This window comes from Ictidomys tridecemlineatus, chromosome 8 (genome assembly GCF_052094955.1).
Source record: "Ictidomys tridecemlineatus isolate mIctTri1 chromosome 8, mIctTri1.hap1, whole genome shotgun sequence".
Classification (NCBI taxonomy): Eukaryota; Metazoa; Chordata; class Mammalia; order Rodentia; family Sciuridae; genus Ictidomys; species Ictidomys tridecemlineatus.
In genome coordinates, this window is record NC_135484.1 from 61,385,339 (window position 1) to 61,407,600 (window position 22,262).

General features: G+C 36.8%; 1 protein-coding gene across 2 annotated transcripts in view; it reads left to right on the forward strand.

Annotated features, from left to right (window-relative positions):
- The first annotated feature begins 21,428 nt into the window (after positions 1-21,428).
- Ascc3 (activating signal cointegrator 1 complex subunit 3) overlaps positions 21,429-22,262 on the forward strand; it is a 340,007-nt gene continuing 339,173 nt past the window's right edge. For both annotated transcript variants that reach the window (XM_078019561.1, XM_078019562.1), the window contains exon 1: positions 21,429-21,745. The gene's annotated coding sequence lies outside the window, so the exon portion shown is untranslated. The remainder of the gene's footprint in view (positions 21,746-22,262) is intronic.

The window sequence follows — 22,262 nt, forward strand, 5'->3', positions numbered from 1 at the left end:
GTTTCCTTGGTTTCAGGAAATGCTCAGAAGTGCTCAGTCTGTTCTTGAAATGGGCTAGGTACAGGAGACTCTTCTATTTAAAGGCTTCTGTCACTTTTTTTTCTTTTACATGAGTAAAAGGCTAATCAGCTCCCAATAAATGGTAGATATTATTCTCATGATGCCATGCACTCTAAGAGACATGTAGTATACTGAATGGTGGCCTTCATGACCATATTAAAATCCCTGGACCTGTGAATATTGCTTTAAATGGCAAAAGATGTGATTAAGGTAAGAATCCTGAGAAAGGGAGTTTATCCTGGATTATCTGAGTAGTCCCTAATGCAATCATGTGCTCTCCTACAAATATGAGGCAGAAAGAGTTTTGAGACATAAAAGAAGGCAATGTGGCCACAGAGCCAGAGATTGTAGTGACATGACCACCAGAAGGTGGAAGAGACAAGAAACATAATCTCCATTACAGAGATTGGCAGAAGTATTGCTCTGTTAACATCTTGATTTCAGACTTCTGGCCTCCCAAACTATGAGAGAATAAACTTCCATTGCTTTAAGTCACAGTTTGTGATTTATCACAGTAGCCATAGGAAACAAATAAAAACACTAGTCCTGCTGTGAATATGGGGATTGTTTTCTAAGCTGAAATAAACATAAGTGGGGGAAAAAAGATCCCAGCCAGTTACTACTATATGTAAAAGATCAATCAAACATGAAATACAATGATTTTTTTCCCCTAAGAACTCTATAATGTTAACAAAACATAAATTGTGGCCAGGGAGAGAGGTAATAAATTAAATCAGAGATGCATACAAGTACAATTAGGTTTGGCTGAGGAGCCAATTTTTTTTTCTATACCTTTGATATCAACATCACCTCAGAACTTTTTAGAAATGCAGACTTGAGGGACACAGTCCATTTTACTCCATTAGAAATCTGCATTATAACAATATTTTTGTGTCATTTCATACACTCCAAAGTTTGATAAGCTTGTCTTAGGGAGTTGCTACTAACAATTTTTGGAAGATTTAAAGCAGAGAAGTGATAAATTGGTATTTGCAGTTTAGATTGATATCATTTAGATGTGAGATGTCCCCCAAAAGCTAATGTGTTAAGACACTGCAAGAAAGTTTAGAGGTGAAATGATTAGGTTATAAGAGCTCTAATCTAATCAGTACATTAATCCCCTGATGGGGATTAAATGGGCAGTACTGAAGGCAGGTGGAGACTAGCTAGAGCAGGTGGACCACTGAGTTCATGCCTTTGGGGTTTATGTTTTGACCCTGGCTAGAGGAGTTCTTTCTGCTTCCTGATTGCCAAGTCCTGAGCTTCTTAACCTCCTCTACACCCTTCTACCATAGTGTTCTGCCTCACTCAGGCACAGAGCAATGGAGTTGGCCATCTGTGGACTGAAATTTCTGAAGTCATGAGGGCCAAATAAACTTATCCTCCTCTAAAAGTGTTCTTGTCTTGGTCACACTGATGAAAAGCTGATTAAAACACAGATCAGTCAGCCTGGAGTAATATCCCTCTCAGAGACCAGTGACAGTAATAGTACTGGTGAAAGATTATGATGTTTTTTAACAAAGATACAGTAATATCAATAGGGGAATGACACAAACTGCATTGACCCTGGTCTGATATGTTCTAATGTTGCTTACATCTAAGTTGCATAATCTGTCTACTTATTTGGGCCTCTATTTCTAGTAGGATCTTAGAATTCTGAGTTTCTTCTGCCTTATTTCTGTTGAGGTACCAATGGGTGACAGAATACCAAAGTAAGTACAAGATCCATTCTTCCCTCCATATGCAGATTTACAAAAGAAATGGGTCTAAGAAATTTGGCACAATTGTTTGAGCATTCAACCAGATCAAAGATATAAAATGGTAGTAGAAAAGTTAAAAAGCCTCTTTGGAGAGTTGTGACTCTGTTGTGGGTATCTACTCCCTCTGGGAAATAGGTGAAGAAAGTACCACTTTCTAACCTCAAGTCAGGTAAAGGGTACTCACAAGGGAACTATAGGAGATATTTGAAATGTGTTTCATGCAGTTTGAAAACCTGAAGACTTAGTGTTGCCCTGACATCAGATAAAAAAAACTTAAGTGAACTGTACACTGGTAGTTAATTTCACCCCAGGAAATCTAGAGGCCAAGAGGATGATGAATTGCTTGATGGGAGAGATAGGAGAATATTTTTGCTTTAGGACTGGACTTTATCCCCAAACTTATCAGAGAAAAGGGTGTAAGCCAGAGGGAAGAGAGCTAGGATGGGTCATCCTGGATTGTGTATTATTCAAGTTTCTCCAGATCTCCAAAGAAAGAATTTTCAGTTATATAGAGATACATAAGAGGAATTTTTTAATTAGATTTGCCTAATATGATATTAGAGAATAGGATACCACCTCCATATGGGAGACAATACAACATCTGTAAACAAGAGTAGCAAAAAATCTGTTTGTATGATTCAGTCTGGCTCCAAAGGCCTAAGGGCCAGGAAAGTGAATAGTGTAACAGCTAGTCAAAAGCTGAAATCTGGGGAGTGGGGGAAGTGGGAGTAGAGCACTGGCATACATCATGGAGTCTGAAGGACTAAGAACCATTAGTGTCCAATGGCAGGATTACATGACTGTCCCAGTTCAAAAAGAAAGCAAATCACTCTTTCTATGTGTGTTTGTTCTAACCAGACTGTAACAGACTAAATATGTCTACCCACTTTGATGAGGAGAGATCATCTTTACTTAGTTTATTGTTTCAAATGCTAATCTCTTCTGGAAATCACCTCACAGACAAACCCAGAAATAATTTCTTACCATCTGTGTGGCCATCTCTCAGCTATGTCAAGGCAACACATAAAATTAAACCTTGTGAGTTCTGTCCAATTAAACTATCTGAAGGAGTAAGTAGTTTTCTCCCAAAAGGTGCACAACCGCCTGCTCAGGGACTAAAGAAGGAAAGCTGCATCACCCAGGGAACTGCAGGAGCTGGGCCGATCTTTTTGGGAAACTGCAAAGAGTCTTCAAAAGAAAGAGTCTGCATTAATAACTTACCAGAATTAATTAAAGGCCCCCTTCCTTTAGATATAGAGAAGGAGATCACTAGCCAAGTTAGAAGCTGTCTGTGACCTCTTCTCAGTCCTTCACCTACTAAGGATATGTGTAATGACAGACATAAGAGGGTAGGAAGAAGGGGTACTCCATTTAGTGAAGGCTTTCAGCTTCAGATAGGTGGGGTGTGGCGGGGCAAAGGGTGGGGAATGGAGAAGAAGTAATTCTAAATCCAATTCTGAATTTTTACTACACAGTAGTGAATAGTTCTGTTGCAATAGTATTTGTGACCTCAAATGACTTTAACAGCAATGCAACAACAAACCCATAGATCATGGCAGAGCTTTCATCCAGGAAGAGAAAATTTCCACCAATCAATCCCACCCCATCCCCACCAAGAATAATTTAAAGGAACTGTGAGAGAGAAAAAAATTAAGGTTTAATTTTAGATATATCAAAAGCTTTGCTTGTTAAATATATAGATCTAAATTTTTAGTAAATGTTACTCTTTAAAATGGAGTCCTTTGATCTTGGAAGCCCTGCAGAGCTGAGTTAATTCTGTTCCATGATAAGATGGTTAAATAGAAAAGGACAGAATCCTGGGACTGATGCCAGTTGAGGGCAATTAATAACCTCCATTCATACCTGGGGAAGGCAATCTCAGCCCACAAGTTTTCTATTGCTAGAATGTAGCTCTCTACTTCTATAGTCTCAAACTATAAGAGATGTTTTACTACTTTTGCTTTCATAAAAGGAAACACTATAATTAGTGCCTACACACATTATAAAAATTGTTGCCTAGTCTTATTTTGCTTATGTATGTATTTATAATTCCTTGCATGTCTTTGTGAAAGCTTGAAAGGAGAAATTCTCTCAAAGAGCATATGTCAGTTTTTATTTGTAAAGATTCTCGGTAGTGGTTGGTAAATATTACTAGGTCTGTTCAGAGTTTGTAAATCTGAGACTTTATTGTTGGGCAAAGGACAACTTTTCTCTTTCTTTGTTAACTGTTTCAAGATTTTAAATTTTAAAATGATATGTTGATGAAATAAACATTACACCATTAAGGAGGAACTTTTAAAATGCAAACCTGAACATGTATTTTAAGTACTAATATAATAAAATTAATTATCTATCCATAATTTTCTATCTTTCTTCCCCATAAGAATAAAATAAATACTGAGCTACAGAGTTGCTGCCAAACTGAGCCCCTTCCCTTGGTCTTAAAAATTCCTAGAGGAGAAAAACACTTTATACAGAAGAGAATAAGGTAATCCTTGATTAGTTTGTCCTGTTCCGGAGTCTTTCTTCTTTATGAAATTTCACATCTGGCCAAAAGATGGGGCTCTTGTTCCCAGCACAGAAACTGAAAGTAAAAGAAGAGAAGGTATATTTTTAGGTACTAAGAAACTGTCTACCACAACTGGCAATGGCTTTTGACAAGAAAGTTTCACTTTAGAGGATGAACCAAGTGGCCTTATGACATTCTCTTCCAATTAGACGGCAGACCTCCCAAGATTCAGTTTCTTTATCTGGGAAATCTAGATAGTAACTACTAAGTTCTCATAGAGTCCAGGAAGAAGAGCTTAGCACAATGCCTGGAAAACAGTAGGTAGGTGTGTCAAGGGTTAGCTGTCCTCCCTAGAAGCCAGAGCAAATGGTGTTTTTGCTCAATAGACAGCAACTGAATGGATGAATGAACATTCAAATCAACCAATAGTGTGAGCTAAATATAGCATTTAGCCTGAGCCACTTAAGTTTATGAGATCAGTATGACTAACTTGAACCTTGCTCTTCCTCAGCTATGACTCCATGACTCTGAATAGCTACCTGGCTGACCTGTCATTTGATTGACATCAGACGCCCTACTTGAGCTTCTAAGGTGGCACTGCAGTCTCTAGCCTGTTTCATCAACTTAGGTTCTCTATCTCCTCTTTATCTTAACTAGATCAAACAATTGAAACTCATATCTAGACTTGGAAGCACAATGAACCTATCCAATGTGTAATTGAAAATTATTTTATACAGGAATTTTTTTAAAAAAGAGAGAGAGAAAGAGAGAGAGAGAGAGAGAGAGAGAGAGAGAGAGAGAGAGAGAATTTTAATATTTATTTATTTATTTTTTAGTTATCAGCAGACACAACATCTTTGTTTTGTATGTGGTGCTGAGGATCGAACCCGGGCCACATGCATGCCAGGTGAGCACGCTACCGCTTGAGCCACATCCCCAGCCCTTTATACAGGAATTTGACATCAATAAACCTTAATCTTTAATACATTTGTTTTGTTTTAAAATGTGATCTTGCTATATTGCTCAAGCAGGTTTCTTAACTACCTGGACTCAAGTGATCCTCCTGGCCCATCCTCATGAGTAGCTGGGATTGCCAGTGCATGTCAGAACACCCAGTTATTTAGCCTTTAAATATTTGAGTTCAAACATTTATAATGGTATTAGTACTACAGTAATGATTCCTCAACAGATGCATGTAAACAAAGAAATTTCAATATTTAGGGACAATTTTTGAGCAGTTCACTCTTATTTCTAGAAGTTTTAGAGAGTTTCACTCTTTCTAAGGAAGTTTTGTACACTTGCCCAAACCCCAACCCTCAAAGTCACTTAAATGTTATGTTTTTCATTCACTGTGAGTTCTGGCACCAATGTCTATGGAGAAACTCTTAATTTTACTTTGTAACTATTGTAACTTTTATTTGAAACAGTTCTCTAAAAATAATATTGCAATTCAGCAATATCTCGGTAGAATTCATATGTGTGTGTGTGTGTGTGTGTGTGTATGTATATATACACACATTAGACGATACGAGAAAAAGAAAATGTTAGTACTACTCAACCTTAATTCTCTTATCAAATATGTGGAGATGCTTCTTAATCATTTAGCATTTTTAAAAGTACAAACTCTTGGAACCTACAGAATGGGAGCAAATCTTTACCACAAACACATCAGATAGAGCACGAATCTCTAGGATATTAAAGCACTCAAAAACCTTAACACAAAAAAAAACAAACAACCCAATCAATAAATGGGCCAAGGAAATGAACAGACACTTCTCAGAAGAGGATATATAATCAACAAATATATGAAAAAAATTTCAACATCTCTAGCAATTGGAGAAATGCAAATCAAAACTACTCTAACATTTCATCTCATTCCTGTCTGAATGACAGCTCTCAAGAATACAAACAATAAGTGTTGGTGAGGATGTGGGGGAAAAGGCACATTCATACATTGCCAGTGGGACTGCAAATTTGGTGTAGCCAATATGGAAAGCAGTATGGAGATTCCTTGGAAAACTTGGAATGAAAACACCATTCAACCCAGCTATTCCACTTCTCAGTTTATACCCAAAGGATTTAAAAACAGCATACTACAGGGACACAGTCACAATTATAGCAGCACAATTCACAATAGCTAAACTGTGGAACTAACTCAGATGTCCTTCAGTAGATGAATGGATAGGAAACTTTGGTATATATACACAATGGAATATTACTCAGCATTAAAGAGTATCAAATCATGGTATTTGCAGGTAAATGGATGGAGTTAGAGAATATAATGATAAGTGAAGCAAGCCAATCCCAAAAAACCAAAGGCCAAATGTTTTCTTTGATGAGGATGCAGACTCATAATGGTGATGGGGAGGAAGCATGGGAGGAATGGAGGAACTTTAGATAGGCCAAAGGGGAGGAAGGGGAATGAAGGATACATGGGGGTAGAAAAGATGGGTGGAATGAGTTAGACATTATTATCCAAAGTACATGAAGATTCAAATGGTGTGAAAATACTTTGTGTACAACCAGTGACTTGAAAACTTGTGCTCTATATGTGTAATATGAAATGAATTGCATTCTGCCATCATATATAACAAATTAAATAAATAAGTAATTCAATAAAATATGGCCATGTTACCAAAAGCGCTATACAGATTTAATGCAATTCCTATTAAATTTCCAATGACATTCATCATAGAAATAGAAAAGGCAGTCATGAAATTCATTTCATGAAAAATAAGAGTCCCAGAATAGCCAAAGCAATCCTTAGCAAGAAGAGTGAATCAGGAGGCATCACAATACCAGACCTTAAATTATACCACAGAGATATAGTAACAAAAATAGCATGGTGTTGGCACCAAAACAGACATGAAGATCAGTGGCATAGACTAGAAGACACAAGACAAATCTGCATAATACAGTTATCTCCTACTAGACAAAGACGAGGGAAACATTGAGAAAAGATAGCCTCCTCAACAAATGGTGCTAGGAGAACTTGAAATCCATAGGTAGCAAAATGAAATTTAACCCTTATCTCTCACCCTGCACAAAATTCAACTAAAAGTGGATCAAAGACCTAGATATTAGATTAGAAACTCTGTACCTACTAGAAGAAAATGTAGTCCTAACACTCCAACATGTCAGGTTAGGAATCAACTTCCTCAACAAGACCCTAAAGTTCTAGAAGTAAAATAAATATCAATAAATGGGATGGTATCAAACAATAAAGCTTTTTCACAGCAAAGGAAACAATCAAGAGTGTGAAGAGAGAGCCTATAGAATGGGAAAAAAAACTTTGCCACCTGCACCTCAGATAAAGGGTTAATTTCTATGATATACAAAGAACTCAAAAAGCTTAACACCAAAAACCAAAAACAACAACAATAAAAAAAAAACCAATCAACAAATGGGCAAAGAAACTAAAAAGACACTTCTAAAAAAAGATATACAAATGGTGAACAAATTAATGAAAAAAAAAATTCAACATCTCTAGCAAGTAGAGAAATGCAAGTTAAAACTACACTGAGATTTCACCTTACTCCAGTCAGAATGGGAATTATCAAGAATACAAGTAACAATAAATGTTGACAAGCATGTGGGGGAAACATTTCTGGTGCCCTTCAACTAATGAATGGATAAAGACAATGTGGTATATATGCACAATGGAATATTACTCAGCCATAAATAAAAATGACTTTATGACATTTGCCAGTAAATGGAAAGATCTGGAGACTAAATGAAATAAGACAATCTTAGTGAAATAAGCCAATCCTCCAAAATCAAAGGTAGCATGGTCTCCCTAATATGTATAAACTAACCCACAACAAGGGAGGGGAGAGTAAGAGTAGAAGTTCAATGGATTAAACACATGGGAATGAAAGGAAGGGGAGATAGGAATAGGAAAACCTGTGGAATGAATCTGGCATAACTCTCCTATGTACATATATGAATACACCACAGTGAATCTCAACATCCTGTACATCCAAAAGTCTGGGATTCTAATTAGAAAAATATAGACTCCATGTTTGTAAAAATGTGTAAAAATAGACTATACTGTCATATACAACTAAAAAGAAAAAATGATAACAAAAAAAGAGAGGAATTTTAAGGCTGAAGGAGACCACAGAGGTAAAAGTCCACACCATCATTTACAGATGAGGAAATAGGAAACTGAAGAATTGAGTCCTGTAATCTGCTCCTATCACACACACAACTGGCAGAAGCAGAGGGTTCCACCATCCAGGGCCATTGCTGCCTTAAGTCTCACATTAGGGGCAGAAGGCGATTTCACCTAACTTCTTTCCATAAACACAAGAAGTGACAGAAGGAAGAGGGGTAGAGAGAAAAGGTGTCATGTGGAAGGAAGAAAATGAGGGTAATACTTGTGCCATTGTGCCACTGTTATGATCAGAGGCTTACAAGAATGGTAAATAAAGACAATCACAAATCTGGACTTAAAGGAGAAATTTACATGCCTATATCTTCCCCATTAAATACACAGATCAGTCCGAGCTTAGGACAGAGTAAAATAATGATCAATAGGCTTTTGGGTCAATTAGGTAAAAAAATATTCCATATTAATCTGGGACAATAAAGAAAAACAAGGGCAGATAGAAGATTATAAAACAAAAATATAGGTCTTACAGTCTCAGAAAAGTAGTAAAGAATCATAGCCAACCGGACTCCTGTAGTGAGTCCAAACCAATACCTATTGAATCAGTCCAACAGTGACTTGTATAAAATATGAGAACATCAGGTTTTTTTTTTCAGTAATTCTGGTTCATCAAGTACTATTTCCTACCTGCCATAGTGTAGTAGTTTTACCCTGATAGTACAAAGATGTTTACAAGCCTATATTTCCTTAATTAAAAAACACCTTCTTCAATAGCTAAATGTTCCTCTGATAGCTTTTAAGGGGAAGAAAGAAGCACTACCAGATTAAATGTATATGTGTATTAAATAAGAATCTACTTTCAAAATGTCAAAATATGGGGGCTGGGAGAGGAACTCAGTAGGATGGTGCTTGTCCAGCATACCTGAGGCCCTAAGGTCCATTCCCAGCACAGGGGGTGGGTATTGTGTGATTTTAGAAAGCAGACATTAAAGGAACAATCCTTTGATCCACATAGTGATCAGTTTGTTAAATAGAGAAAGGGTTGATTGTTTAAAACTATATACTCAAAAAATAAATTAAAATCAAGTTTTATAGTATTCCAGGACCTGTTAATATAAATTGGTGTAATATTACATGGGGGAAAATGTGAAATATATTTGATATGTTTTGGTGCTTAGCAGCCATTCCCCTTTTTCCTTTTTTTTTTTTTTTTTTGGTGTGGAGACTCCTCTCTTTCAGTCCATGTGGCTCCAAAGGCATCTACTCGCATGCAGATATAGGAAAAGCATGTGATTCAGGGTGATTAACCAAAGTCATGCATTTACTTGGCCCTAGAGACTTTTTTTTTTTGCCGCAGTCTGGCTGGGCACAAGATCACGAGCCACTCACAGCTTTGTAGATTCAAACAGCAATTCTTTATTCCCGAACTCACACCGGCCCTCTACAAACACGTTCTGGGGCCTCTACACGTTCTGGGGAAATTCACGTTCTGCCGCAAAATTCACGTACTCCACTAGGCTTTTAATCCCAAATACTTTCTGAATTCTATGAGAACTCAACGGGAACTCAGGCAGCAGTCCTATTCACGTACTCCACTAGGCTTTTAATCCCAAATACTTTCTGAATTCTATGAGAACTCAACGGGAACTCAGGCAGCAGTCCTATTCCCAGCAGGAATAACCTTAAACCTGGAACCGCCCTAAACCCAGATTGTTCTAAACCGGGAATGCCCTAAACCCAAGGAGCAGGATACTCCCTAAAACCTGATCTGCCCTAATCCAGTAGGATCCTCCTTAAACCCGGATCCACTCTGGTCCTTGAGCAGGGTCACCTTTCTCAAACATACAGGCAATGTCACTTCAAATGTCCATTTCCAAGAGTCCTTCCTCTAGGCAAGGAAATTTTGATGCGTCATTCCTACTTGGCAATGGCTCTTAGCATTTTTTTTTTTTTTTTGGTGGTGATGGCCTGTGATGTCATCAGAATCAAGGAAACTTGTGGCCAGAGGTGAGTACACTTCCTGAAGGACGAGTATGGACTCAGCTCTGTGAGGAGGTGAGACCTGCCAAACTCATCTTTGACCACATTGGTTTTGAAACTGAGACCAATACAACAGAAAACTGGGATGGAGAAGAACCAAGTACCTTTGTTGTTGATTGGCCCTGAACCTATCTATACCTGGAGCTAGCCCTATTTCTAGACTTACATGAGCAATCAAATCCTCCATTTTGCTTAAGAAAAAAAAACTGTTGAAATAAACTGAGAAAAATATTTTTGTATAAAAAATTTAATTGCATAGGTTGGAAGGAGCAAATGTTTTGAAGAGAGAAGTGCAGATTTATAAGATGTATGGTAAATAATTTGGGTTTAGCTGGTCTTCACTCTTAGCCCTACATCTTTCAGGGAGACTTGGATCAAATTGGGTCTAACAACATGATTTATAGTGAGGACTAACCACACCCATAAAATCTTAGGTCAGGAGATGGCCAATCCCAAAGATCAACAATGTAGGAGCTTTGGGTCACATGATATCAGTAGTTCTGAAATTAATAGAAGTATGCAATGACCAATCAGTCATACCTATGTGATGAAACTCTCCCCAAAATTTTGGACAACAAGTTCAGGTGAACTTTGCTGATTGGCAGTACTCTGTGCATATTGTCACATGTGGATGTCAGATCAGTGATATGTCAACTCCATGGCTAGAACACAACTGCAGCTCCACATTTGAAATCTTCCTGGTGTCTCTTCCTTTGGCTGAAATTATGTATGTATCCATTCCCTTCACTGAACCATCATTGTGAGTACGACAGCCTTCAGTGAGTTTTGTATTTCTGGCAAATTATTAATCCTGTTGCAGGTTAGGAACCCTCAAACTCACAGCTGGTGTCAGAAATAAGAACGGGGACTCTGTTTCTAACTTTGTAGTTGGCCCAACTTCTCACAGAGTGTTTCCAGGTTTGTTTGAGTGAAACAAGTTGACTGACACTTTGAAAGTACCTGGCTACGGTAACGAAGGTGCAGGATGGAAGTTATGCTGATTTAGTAACTTTAAACAAAGGCCAACCTGTCTTTAAAGATCTGTGACAGGGGCTGGGGATGTGGCTCAAGCGGTAGCACGCTCCCCTAGCATGCGTGCGGCCTGGGTTCGATCCTCATCACCACATACTAAGATGTTGTGTCCACCGAGAACTAAGAAAAAATAAATAAATGTTAAAATTCTCTCTCTCTCTGACCCCCTCTCTCTCTCACTTTCTCTTTAAAAAAATAAAAAATAAATAAAATAAAATAAAGATCAGTGACATTTCTAATGTGTATTACCACGTAATAAAACAAACTTTCTTACAGTTTTACTGACTTCTTCCTTAACAAAAAAACTTTAAAAAAATGGTGGGGGGTGGCAATATTAATTTCAAGTGTCAACTAATCTTACAAATTTAAGTCAGGATGGCAACAGGAAAAAAATGTTGAGTGGCATTCTGATTTACTTTGCATGAAGTTCAAAATAAGGAACGCTGATCTATGTTTATGAAAGTTAGAATACTGCCTATTTTTACAGGGGGACAAAGCACATTAAAGTTGGGTCTTCCTATAATTATCATTCTCATTAAATACTTCAATGTATTTTTATTGTATATTTCAAATGATTTGTCACTTTCACTTCTAAAATAGCACTTGTATAAACTGAAATCAAATTCTTATATTTTGGATGCATTTTCCTTGTCTTGTTATTTTTGTGTTTTATATCATGTCTCTAATGCATGAGCAGTATAAAAAATATTAAAAAAACCCAAATGTGTAATTGAATGGAAGTTCTAATAAGAAAAGTTTGAATGATGCTTTGTTATTGTAAGCAATGTGTGTGTTATAATTTTACCTTTTTGCAATTACATATACGCTTAAATAAAAATGTAAAAGAAATATGTTAGTTATGTGATGAATAGTATGTGCAGCAGTTTTGGTGTTATTCAAAATACTTGGGACCAGAAGTGCTTAAGTTTTCAGAGTTTTTTTTAATTTTATATTTGCATATACTTAATGAGATATCTTAGGAATGTGATCCAAGACTACATGCTAAATTCATTTATGTTGCATATATACCTAGTACAGATAGACCAAAGATACTTTTATAATAATATTATTTTTAATACACCTGAACTTTGACTAAACCTGCCACATGAAGATCCATGTAAGTACTCTAATTTTGACATCATGCCTGTGCTCAAACACTTTGGATTTCAGATTCTCAGAATAGTAATGATCAACATGATCATCGATTTATTATGCTCCACAATTATCTAATAAAATTAAAATCTTAATACTCTTTGGGTAATTTGGAAATGTATATTTTAAAAATAAAACCTAATATTTTCCCATTCCATAAAACAAGGGAGTTTTACTGAGAACCTGATACCTTTAAGAATGAAGTGTAGATTTGTTAATTGTAAAGCTTTTTAGAAAAAACATAGTTAAAATGTTAAGATGTCAATAACAATATTATTATTAAAATTTAAAAAAAAGAATACTGCCTATTTTGGGGTGGCTGGAGTTGGGGGTACAGATTTGGGTGGCGACAAGGAAGGGCCATGGGGGTTATAATGGAGTGTTGGGAATGTTCCAATTCCTGATTTGGGTGATGATTATTTGAGACAGTGTACAGACTGTTCACTTATGACTTCTACACTTTGGTGTATGTCAATTTTGAAAAGCTATATCTCAGTTTTTTGAAAAAATCAAGTCCTTGGGCATATAATAAAAAAAAACAGTGTAAAAGAAACTTAACAAACACTCAGGGGCTATTATGTTTCAGGCATTCTGGTAGTATTGTGGATACAACATAAAGCAAAAAGAGAAATAAAACCTGCTTATCGACTACATTGATTTAGCCATTAAATTACCTCCAGTAACAACTTGGAATTTAAAATTCAACATGCCTTTATAACCTAGAAATAATTCCTACAAATAAACTCATGACTTTACATATGAAATCTTTTATAAATTAATTCCCTCTATTCTTATGTTCCTAATTCAACTTTTACTTTTTCTAAAAAGGCTTTTAATTTCCTGCAGCTTACAGTGGCCTATCTTTAATTTGGACTCCTTTTGAATTAAAAAAATAGCATCATACAACTCAGCACTTAATTGTTCCTTAATAGTATCGTGCGCATTAAATTTGTCTACCACTTTCTGTAAGTTCCTCTAAGTTCCTTAAGAAAGGAGATTGTATATTTTCTTTGAAATGTTTCACAATGTTTAGCAATCTGTGGGTTATGTGATATATGTTTAATTAGTTGTGAGCGGTGTGAATGAAAACTTCACTTGACCATATTAAACATGCTTAAGAATAGTTTAAACTTCAGGAAAAATTGGTCCTTAAAATAATTAATGTCCAGCATTTTATTTTTCCATTTTCTGTTGGTTCATTTTTCTCATTTAAAAGAGATAAAAGTTATTCTTGGCATTCTTTTCTGTTCCCTAAGTTTCAGTTTTCATAGGAATTGAAAAGTGACTACAATTATCTGTTTGCTTTAAGTATGTTTGCTTTAACTGAGAAGGAGAAATGTTCTAAGTGAAACAATTGTCTCCAAGTATTTCTTAAAGTGATAGAGCACCTGCTTTTTAATTAAGTACATCCGTCCCTTGGTATATGTGGAGGATTGGTTCCACAACCATCAAAAAAATTGATAACAAAATCTGTGGATGCTCAATTCCCTTGTATAAATGGCACAGTATTTACATATAACCTATGCCCATCTTCCTGTATTCTTTAAATCATTCTAGGTCACTTATACCTAATACAATGTAAATACAATGCAAATTATTATTACACTGTGTGTTTAAAGAATAAGGACAATGATAACTAGTCTGCATATATAGTTTTTGGAATATTTTTGTTTTGCTATTGATTTAATCTACAGATGTGGAAACCACAACTATAAAGGGCCAAGTGTATTGTATTAGCTGACTAAAATAAGAACTACATTTCCCATCATTCCTTGCAACTAAGTGTGATCATATGATTAAAGTCTGATAAATAGACTGTAAGTATTGGTTTAAACACTAATCAGTGCCTCAGAAAGCTTGTAGTGAGATAAGACGTTCTCTAAAAATAAATGTGGTACTGAGGGAAAGAGAGAGAGGGAGCAGACCACACCCCTTGTTACCTGAAGACAGAAAGCTGGATTGTAAAGTAAAAGAATATACTCATAAAATATCTGAAGAAAACCACCTGCACAGCAGGCATGTAACCTATCCTATATATTCCTCCAGTATCCAGGCATGGCACAGCCCTCCATTGTATCCTGGCTCAATGCCGCCAAGGAGTAAATAAATAATAAAATGTCCAAAACCTCTCCATTGAGTCCTCCAAATTCTCTCTTTGAGATTGGAAAACAGTATGCTAGGCCTTTACAGCCCTGGGGTTGAAGAGTAAGTCATAGGTATACTTTCAACTTTTGTTCTCAAAGTATGTTTTTTTTTTTTTTTTTCTCCTTTTCCTTTTGGACTTCTACTTGGAATAAGGTCTTGGTTGTAAGTTGACTATAATGTGATGGTTACCTCCACCATCCTGAGGGCAGAGGTAACAATAGACAGCTAACAATAGACAAGCCCACCTATTGGATGAGAGGAGGAGCAGGAAAGATACAGATCTCTAAAACTACAAACAATCCTGGCTTCTTCCTTCGAGTATTTTTTTCTCTTTTTCTTCTACCCCTCTATCCTCTAGTCCTCTTATCCCCAACATATTTGAAACCAAAAAATTCATAATTTCAAGACTGACAAAGGAAATATAATTTTCATACATATTTAACTATATAATGTTTATAGCTATGTCATCCTCAGTTCCTTAAACTTCCCTGTATTTTCAAGTATCCACTACTTCTTCCTTCCAGCCTCATAGGCAAACATTCTTTTGCCAAAATTAAGAATAGTTTCAGGGGCTGGGGATGTGGCTCAAGCGGTAGCGCGCTCGCCTGGCATGCGTGTGGCACAGGTTCGATCCTCAGCACCACATACCAACAAAGATGTTGTGTCTGCAGAGAACTAAAAAATAAATATTAAAAATTCTCTCTCTCTCTCCCCTCTCTCACTCTCTTTCCCCTCTCTCACTCTCTTTTTAAAAAAAAAAAAAGAAAGAATAGTTTCACCCTTCAGTGTATCCTTGTCTGCATTCACCTTATGATTTCCTTACTTACCTCATCTCTTTCTTATAGATTCTTTACTTCTATAATCAATATTTTAATTATTTTATATCTAAAAACAAACACACAGACACATTTTTTTCTGAACTCTTGTTATTTCCTCTGTGTATTGTCTTGTGTTTCTGATTTATTTCTTGAACAAAACCAATTATCATTATTTTTTTCTTACTTCTCAGTTACTCACATATTTGCCAATGTTATGTTTTGGATTTTAAGTGTCTTCCAAAGGCCCATATGCTAAAAGTTTGTTCACAAGCCTGTGGTACTATTGGGAGGTGGTGAAAACTTTAAGAGGTGGGGCCTAGCTGGAGGAAGTAGATTATTGGGGAATGTCCTTGAGGAAGATATTGGGACCCTTATCTCCTCCTCTCTTTCTCTCTCTCACTTCCCAGCTGAAAGTGAGTTAAGCAGCTACCTTCACCACACTCTCTCTATTACCTCCTCATAAAACCAAAGTGACCATGGACTGAAACCTCAAAAACTGTGAGCTAAAATAAATATTTATCTTTTAAGTTGATCCTCTCAGGTATTTTGTTATAGTGATGGAAAGCTGACTTACATGTCCATCTATGTCCATCCTACCTGCTCACTAAAATCACTTCTAAATCATCAGTTACATTTCCAAAGACACAATCTTTATACTTTTTACTTTGAAATAGGAATTAACTTTATTTAAGACTTAGAAAATATTTTAATATACACTCTGATTATCTCCTAACTCTTTAGCTTCTATTTTTCTTTCTCCTTTGCTAGTTTTTTTTTTTTCCTTTTAGTACTAGGAGTCATGGATATATATTATTTTGTATACTTTTCATGGTAATATTCTTTCCCTTTTTATGTTGGCACTATTTGATTTACTACAACTTAAAAAAAATTCTTTATCTTACCATCTATTCTATTAAATCCCCCCACATAATACTTCACTTCTTGAATCTCCATGTTGTTGCTGTAGTCTACACTGTTTGATCTTTAGATTTGCTGCACGGTTGTCCTTTTGCCTTTTTCTAAGGCTGGTACATTTTTTTCCTGAACCCCAATTTGTCCTTGTTTTCCTGGAATATATGGCTTAATGATATTCTAAAAAATCACCAGGAGGATAATGTTCTATTTGAAATAACATTATTTTTGCTGTCATGGTTGATTGATAATTTGAATGAGTACAGAATTTTATTGAAAAATATGTCGTTAAAACTTTGAAAATACTCTGTCATTGTCATCTAGTATCCATTGTTACTGATAGAACTGATCCTCATTTCTTTGTTGATAACATGTATTTTATGTTTAAAAACTTTTGGGATTGATTATGATGATGATGATAATAATTACATCATAATGTCTCCAAATAAGAATCTTTTTTTCATCTATTTTCCAGTACCTTGTAAATATCCTCATTCTGAAAACTTATTTTCTTCTATATTAAAGAAATAAAAACAACATAATTTTTACTTTTAAATTTTTTTCTCTTCTACTACTTGAATGTTATAACTGTTAGATAGGCTGTCCCTGGTTAATCTTTTCTTTCAAATTTTCTACTTGTGGGCTGGGGATGTGGCTCAAGCGGTAGCGCGCTCGCCTGGCATGCGTGCGGCCCGGGTTCGATCCTCAGCACCACATACCAACAAAGATGTTGTGTCCGCCGAGAACTAAAAGATAAATATTAAAAATTCTCTCACTCTCTCTTTAAAAAAAAAATTTTTTTCTACTTGTGTCTTTCTTTGTATGCTATGATCTCGAAGATTTCTTTAATATTTAGTATTTCAATTTTTTAAATTTAAGTAGTACCATCAATGTCTAAGAGCTTTTTTTATACTATGGTTGCTCTTTTTCCAGACAACTTTGTTCATATCTTAAAGCATGTCCCAAATTCCAGAATATATAAATTGGAATTCTTCAAAATGTTCTTTTTTATTTCATGAATTATATTTGCTTTCTTTAAAGTTAGTTTTTTCATTGGCTTTCTTTTTTCTGATTTTCCTATTAATTCTTCCTCTGGTGTTTAAGCATAAATGATAGTTGATACAGTTTGCCTTTAGTGAGTAGGATGTCTGCCAGTTCTCTCTCCTATGTAGTAATTATAAACAAACAACTGCGATATATATATAGGGCAGGGCCAGCAATGCCAAATACCAGATTTTACTATGTTTTATTATAGGATGTATAGTCAAGTAGCAAGTTCTCAGGATGCTTTCCTTGAATAAGATAACAAAAATAGTTTTACTCTGTGTTACCAACATAAAAGCTTTCACTTTCTCCTTACTAACTATTGTTAGTTATTAATTTTTGCTGGCTACTTAGGAGGCTGAGGCAGAAGGACTGTAAGTCTGAGGCCAGCCTGGAAAATTTAGCAAGTCCTCTCAAAATAAAAAATAAAAAGAAATGGTGATGTAAATCAGTGGTAGAGCAATTGCCTATTATGTACAAGGCCCTGAGTTCAATCCCCCAGTACCACAAATATAAACAAACAAACAAACAAACAAACAGTTCTGGGAAAATTGAATATCCATATGCAGAACACTGAAATTTGATGCTTCTCTTATTGTATAAAAGTCAACTCAAAATTGATCAAAGACCTAAAGGTAAGACTGAAACTGGGATATTATTAGAATACAGGTAAAACAGTTTGTACAAATAGTGCAGACAATGATTTTGTGGACAGGACCCCAAAAGGACAAGAAATATAAGCAAAAATTGAAAGGTGGAATTACATCAAATTGAAAAGGTGATGTACTTCAAAGGAAACAATCAATAGTGTAAAGAAAGAACCTACAGAATGAGAGAAAATATTTGCCAACGATTCATCTAACAGAGGAATATGTAAGGAACTAAAAAAAAAAAAAATTAAAGTAAACCCCCTAGCAATTCAATTAAAAAACTGGCAATCTGAACAGACACTTCTCAAAAGAAGAAATACGAATGGCCAACAAATGTATAAAAAATGCTTAATATTACTAGATATCAGGGAATTGCAATCAAAACTACAATGAGATATTATCACATCCTAATTAGAATGTCTATTCTCAAAAACCAAAAAATAACAAATGCTGGTGAGGATGTAGAGATAAAGCAACTCTTATATACTCTATTGGTGGGAATATAAACTGGTACAGACATTATGCAAAAGAGTATGAAAGTTTGTAAAAATATTAACAAATATATGTACCATGTAATTTAGTTATTCTACTTTGGGGCATATATCCAAAAGAAAATCAACATACGTAAGAGATACTGTCACATCTATATTTATCATGTCCATATTCACAATAGCTAAGATATGGAATCAGTCTAGGTGTCTATCAACAGATGAATGTATAAAAATGTAGCTTATATGCACACTGGAATATTATTCAGTCGCCAAGAAAATGAAATCCTTTGTGTTTTTTTTTATTGGTTGTTCAAAACATTACAAAGCTCTTGACATATCATATTTCATACATTAGATTCAAGTGGGTTATGAACTCCCATTTTTACCCCAAATACAGATTGCAGAATCACATCGGTTACACATCCACATTTTTACATAATACCATATTAGTAACTGTTGTATTCTGTTACCTTTCCTATCCTCTACTATCCTCCCTCTCCTCCCCTCCCATCTTCTCTCTCTACCCCATCTACTGTAATTCATGAAATCCTTTATTTTGCAGCAAAATGGATAGATATGGAAGATATTATTTTAGGTGAAATTAGCCAGACAAGTAATACATATTCTCTTTCTTATGCAAAAGTTAAAAATAGTTGACCTGAATGTAGAATAGTGATTAAAGAGGTTTGGATGTGATTGGTGTACACTGTATGTAAAAAACACTGAACCCTATCATTATGCACATTTAATATGTTAACTGAATATTACAAGAATATTAATAAAAGAACCTACCATTCTAGATAAATTGGTTACTCATTACTACTGCAGTCTCGATTTGGGGCTTTGCTTATGCCATAGTTTCTGGAACATCTTCCTCCTCTGTATTAGAGCCCATCTGCTTTAGAGTGGCTTTTCATTAACATTTGGGAAACTGGGCCTAAAAACAGACCGAAGACAGTTCTTAGAGATCATTGAAGTATATTTTCTACTAGGCTTCCTAAAAGAAATATAATACAAACCACCTATGTAATTTTAAGTTTTCCAGAAGCTATATTTTAAAAGTGAAAAACTGATGAAATTAATTTTAATATATTTTTTTGACCTGATATGTACCTAATATTATTTTCACACGCAATCAATATAAAAATTTATTTTACATTTGTTTTCCTTCCAAGTCTTTGAAATGTGATTTACATTTTGCACTTATTGGAGTCTCAATTTAAATAAGTCACATTCCCAGCATCAATTTTAAATAGGGGAAGTTCTAGGTAGTCTATTTTCTATTTCCTTTTTCCTTAACCTTCTGGAACTCTGATGTGATCTGTCAAGCACCTGCCATTGTCATTTGGCCTCCTTTCATTATTTGATATATTTGTTTTATAAGGTAACTTGTTTCCTCATGAGGAACTCATTGAATGTCAAGGTTGGAAATAACTTTAACAAAATTATCATCTAATTCTTCTCTTGACATGGGACTCTTCTGCAACAAATGCCTATTAAACATGCATTTTGGTCTCCCTGGAGACAAAAATAAATCCAGTGGTGGAGCTATTCACACATGCTAAGGTATATATACTTCTTTTGCTAGTGCTAGAAGAGGATCTTCTCCAAATCTGAAATCTGTTTCCTTGAAATTTACATAGAACAAATGTACCTGATGGGTCTTTTTGTATTTGGAGATAATCTAGCAGCTTTCTCTCTTCAAGGGGAATCCTCTGAAATTCCACCAATACTCCTCATGCCTTCAAGTTATCTTCATGATTTTTTACTTCTCTCAAATAATTACAACTTGATTGAGATCTTTTTAAAAAATATTTTTTAGTTGTTGATGGACCTTTATTTTAAAAATATTTTTATATGAGGTGCTGAGAATCGAACTCAGTGCCTCACACATGCTAGGCAAGCGCTCTACCACTGAGCCATAGCCCCAACCCCCTGAGGTTTTAAAATGCTCAATCTAGAACTGAATACTAGGACTTCACATGTGGTCTGGCAAGTGAAGAGTATATTTGGATCTTTATTGGCTGCTTCTATAAGAGAGTTCAATTAGGCATCAGGACACATTACCAAAGGGAGAAGTGGTATTGGAGTAGGAGAATTACAACACATCAATTCATAACATCACTGCATCCTTGTTTAGTCCAGAACTCGACACACATACACCACACAGTTCTTTACGTAAGTTTAAAATCATTTCCTATCTTTTCAACTGAGCTAAGGAATCTTTGGGCTTTTGTTTTTTTGGCAGAGGTCACTGACCAATGAATTGAGTGGCAGAGGTAACTTTAGAAGTACTGAGCTGAGAATCTACAAGTTAGGGAAAGCGGAACTTGAGAACAGAGAATGTTGTATAAAGTGTACAGCAGTGAGAGGGCTCTGGTTCCTGACGACGGTGGCAATTACCCAGTTATTCATTCATATTGCTCTTCTTTTCACCTATAATAGGGATTATTTCCTCCATGTAGTCACCAAAGGTGGGTGGTTGGAAGACGAGGCCAAACGAAGCAATTTCAGGGAAAGACTCAAAAGTAGAGAGCCGCGGACCCCAGGCTTGGCCTGGTGCGTGTACTCGGACCATCACAGAATCCGCGGGAGCGTGCGCCCTCCCGGAGCGCGGCCTCGGGCCTTCACTCCCCAGAGCGGCGCGGGCGGGAGGCGGGGCGGCAGCGCGCGTACGCGGGCGGGGGCGGAGGGCAGCTGAGACGACGTGTCGACGTTGGCGCCGGTGCGGGCGATGACGTGTAGGCCCGCGCCGGCTCAGCGCCTTCACTCCTTGCCGGGTCTGTGCGTCTGTCCCCTCGGAGGGGCAGCCCTCGCGTGTGGTTCCCGGTGACTGGGAGTGACCTCAGAAGGGCCCGCGTGGGGCGCGGAGGAGAGGGGACGCGCAGCTGCCCACCGGCATCCTCGTCCCGGCCCTCCGCTCCCCACCAGACGTGGGAAGTAGAGATAAAACCGAAAGGGAGGGAGGCGCGGAGGCAGGAGCGGGCGGAGTGATGGGAACCGCGTGAGCGCGGCCAAGAGGTGAGGAGGTGGGGGAGTGGGAGGGAGGAGGAGAGGGGTGCAGCGGTCGGGAACGGGCGGGAGGTGGGGCCGCAAGACCCCTGGGCCAGCCTTAGTCAGACTGGGCAAGCCCGGACCTGTCACCCTTCTTCTGGCCTGGGACGCATCTGCTGGGACCTATCCCAGCTCAGTCCAGGAGTTTGAAGATGGGGGTGGGGATGAGAAAAGCCACTTACTTCCCAGGTGTAAAGGCCACAATGTGGCCACTTGGGGTTATTCTTGTGTCTTGTGTATGGGTTGTTTTCATTATTATTATTTTGGTTTCAAAGCCGTGGTGAGAGTTTCCTGTGGTTAGATTTTGGGAGGAAAATCTGCCTCCTGGTATATCACCCCCTGGCGCACACACACTGAAAAGTGAACAGACTGGGTAAGAAATTTACTATGGTGAACTGTGGATGAATTTAGCAGTTAAGGAGTCTAGAATGACATTTTGAAACAAACAAATTTGTTTGTGTGCTAGGGAGATGACACGGGTATG